Below are 3,703 nucleotides of genomic sequence, written 5' to 3'. Positions count from 1 at the left end.
AGTAGTATTTTCATTATTCTAATAAAAGCTGAATTATGGGGGAAAAGGAATTAAGAGTGATTTTGATCATATCTAATTTCATTTTCATAACTTCCTAAACCACCCCCAAACCCCCCAATCAGAGAACAAGTCCAAGAGTGCTTAAAAGAAGGAATAAATATCCTTGTGTGAATACGAACAGATAGACCAGAGCATGCTGCATCCAGAACATGGGCTTCCGGCATGCCAGGCTTTTCTCCAGACACAATCTGCATTATTGGCATGTCTCAGAAGAAGCTGCAATGATTAATTACCAGGAGTTCACAAGCTACCAAGATCCATAATGGATCCTCTCCTCTCTGCCTCAAAAATAAAGGATGAGAATCCACTGCTTAAAAAAAAAAAAGCTAATCAAAGCCTTGGGAGCCAGAAAAACCTTGCCAGACATTTTGCAGTACTATCCCACTCCCTGATCATTGTGCTACTACCACAAAGCACCGGTTAGACAGTCTGCAGTGATTTAGTGCCACCTCCCGGAGCCACTCCGGCATTGCAAAGTCTCAAAATAGGTTTTGAAAAGCTTATAGGTTTGGGTTGGATTTGCGGTTTCGCAAAATGCTTATCATGGGCCTCTTCACAAAGGTTCTGCAACATCCTTCATGAGTTTTAACATGAAATTGGAAATGAAAATGTACCAACTATCACGAGATTAGGAATAAAAGATTTTTTTTTTTTTTACATATATAACACAGTGGAATAAAAAGCTGGGCAGCAGGGAAAGGTGCAGAATAGCAGAGGTAAGTGTCTTCTCTCATAATAACTTCTCTGAATGTTCAAGATTCACATGCAACTTTCTAGCAGCCCCTGTGAGCACCAGCCGCACCAAAGAGGGAGGCAGCTCCTGGCACACCAGCTCAGCTAACAGCCCCCAATCCCTCCCTTGTGCATACGGACAGCCTCTCAGAGCCAGCCATGCTCCTGCTGAGTCCTGCTTGTGCAGAGGGACACTGAAACGTGTAAAAACACCTAACTCATCAGTGTGGCATGCCAGCAGAGCCCCACCTCCAGCCACCTAACCCATGCTGCTTGTCCTGCGGTGGCCCAAGCCAGGAGGACGTGCAGGGACAGCAGCACCAAAGGTGAGACAGCGTTCAGTGCCCACTCACCTTCCAGCCTGTGTCTCAAACCTGTGTTGCTCCAGGACAGTGTTTTTGAAAAGCATTAAGTATGTCCCAAATGGTAGCCAAGAAAATTATTTTAAAGTAGTCTCCTCTGAATCTTCCCCAGAATAACCCAAATGATGGCATAGCCAGCTTTTACCCACTCCCCCTTCCCTTTATGCTACCTTCAACTTTACAAGGGCATTTTGCTTGCAGCACTGGCACACCCCACGGAAAGCTTCAAGGAATCTGAAGAGCTGCTTTCGCCCACTTTGGAGGTAGGTAATCAGATGTACGCGCAGCCTGAATAATAGTGTTCCCTGAGCAGGGGTTTTGTTTTTTAAAAAGAGCATCAGCTCTGGTGTTTGCATATTTTTACATTTAAAATTTAAATTTTAAATGTATTTACCCATACTGAATATTCACAGGCAACTCATGTCTGTATGAAGAAACGACTGTGTCCTTCAAGAAAACATGCCCAAGCAGCCATGCCAGCAGGTCCACCACAGCCTCAAAATTTCTGTGAAACCCTCTGAGTTTCACACCACTGGACACCAGCGGACTTGATGCTTAGCATCAGCCACCAGTTCCCTAGCAAGCAGCGTCTCTTCTGTACTGGATAATTCAGGTCTATGTCTTCTGTTTTCACAGCTTACCAGCCACGCAAAGCCCATGCAGCACACGGGGCAGAAGGGCTGGTCTCAGCACAACAGACACATGCTACAGCAGCAGTGCTGCACAACCATCCCATGGGAATTTGGGATTGCCTGTCAGATGACAAAGATTATCCTCCCGCTTTAGATTCTCCTCATTTGACTAGTTTGGCTTCAAGCTGCTGAATTCATTTTCATGCCATTTAAGTCTTCGGGTCTCTGGGCAGCAGATGACAACTAAAACCTAGTCATTTCAGTTGAAAAGGATCATTTGCTTTTCCCTACCCATTCTGCAACTCCTATTTTTGAGCAACTTCGCATTGCCTCAAGCTTCACAAAAATGGAGTATTAGCAAACAGCTTTGCCAGTTTGAGCTAAAACGGTTTCACACCAGGTGCTTTTTGTTCAGGAAGATTTGACTTGTGTTCAAAAAGAAACGTAAGGCCAACTGCACCAGCTACATCCCCACCCCAACATTGCCAGAAGAAAGAAAAACGTAACCGCAGAAGTTGCTCTGCATCTTCATCCTGCTGAGCAAGATTCCTTTTCATGTGTCCAACCTATTTTTCTAAGGGCAGTTCCGCATTCTCAGCTATATTAAGATTTGTTGTTACTTTTAAAAAAAACATTTTCATCTCACCTCCCAAGATTCAACAGAAAGACAGCATTTAAAAATAGAGTACTGTCAAGCCCAAGCACTTACAAATATGAGTCAAGCCCTCAAAAGCCATGCAGATTTTCTTTAAAACTGAGATTTCTAGAAGGATTAAAACCTGTTCTCAAATTATTTTACTTGCTTGGCAGTTAAGCTTTTAGTCTGTATTTGAATAATATTTCCAGGCTTTTCTCTCCAACCAAAGACAGGCTTTATTGTCCTTTTTTGTTGTTGTTGATTTTTTTCACGCTTTTAAAATTATTAATGAAAGTCGAGATTCTTATAGAGACAAATGGCTCCACAACAGCGAGTTTAAAGACAAGACACAGAACAGCATGAAACCTGCGCATTGGAACAAGCTGTTAACCCCACAGATATCTGGTGACCTACACCCCAACACGCTACAAACCCTCCTCTATGCTACACCAGGTTGGTTTTCCAGCAGTCTTTGTGGCAGACCAGCCTCAGCCCAGCTGCACACAATGAAAGACTGAAGGCAGAAAGATTAAAGCACCTCCTCCAGGATCATGCTGGAAGTCAGTGTGGGAAAAAGCCAGACCTCATGACTTCCCAGACTGCTTTAACCACCCGACCACTCACACCCCTCCTTGCCTAACTTGGGTGAAACACATGTGCCTACATTCAAATCTACGAGAAACAATCTTCCATCTTAATAATGCAGAACAAAAAAAATTAATCCGTCAGCTCTGCTGTGTGCCCTCAAGGAAGGGCAGCAGAGACAGCCAAGTTCTTTCCACACAGCACCTTTTTCTAACAAGATCTGCCTTTCAAACAAACCAGGAAAAACAAGGCGTAATTAAAGGGCAATCAAAGCACTGCAGGAACCTCGCTGTCAGCCAGATGAAAGATGCCTTTTTTTAAACGAAAGCTTGCATACTCAGATCTCTTCTCTTTGGTTTATCTTGGACACCATGCTCTTCTGACACACAGAAAGTACCAGCAATTCCAATTTGTCCAGAGGCTACATATGCAGCAGCTTTAGTGAAATGTCGCCTCTTCTGACTCACTGCAGAGCAAAGTTGAAAAGGAACAGTATGTAGGTACACATCAACAACATCTGGGGTTTCCATAGTTAATGGCAAGAAACTCAGGTGGGTATCAGCACACTGTAAGCTCTGGCCAGTTCCCAGCAAACACAGACATGGGTAAGACTGTAAAGGTCACGTAACATCGCCCCATCATGCCAAGTCCTGTATGTCCTTCCAGATAAGGAAGTCCTGTATGTCCTTCCCTAC

General features: G+C 43.9%; 1 protein-coding gene across 1 annotated transcript in view; it reads right to left on the bottom strand.

The window, feature by feature from the left end:
- The window catches only part of GRHL1 (grainyhead-like 1 (Drosophila)), a 38,151-nt gene that overhangs the window by 17,083 nt on the left and 17,365 nt on the right, over positions 1-3,703 (bottom strand). The gene's annotated exons all lie outside the window — the stretch shown is intronic.

Source organism: Buceros rhinoceros, unplaced genomic scaffold, assembly GCF_000710305.1.
Source record: "Buceros rhinoceros silvestris isolate BGI_N320 unplaced genomic scaffold, ASM71030v1 scaffold16798, whole genome shotgun sequence".
NCBI lineage: Eukaryota > Metazoa > Chordata > Aves > Bucerotiformes > Bucerotidae > Buceros > Buceros rhinoceros.
The sequence above is the reverse complement of the archived record's forward strand: the minus strand, read 5'-3'. Positions and strand labels throughout refer to the sequence as shown.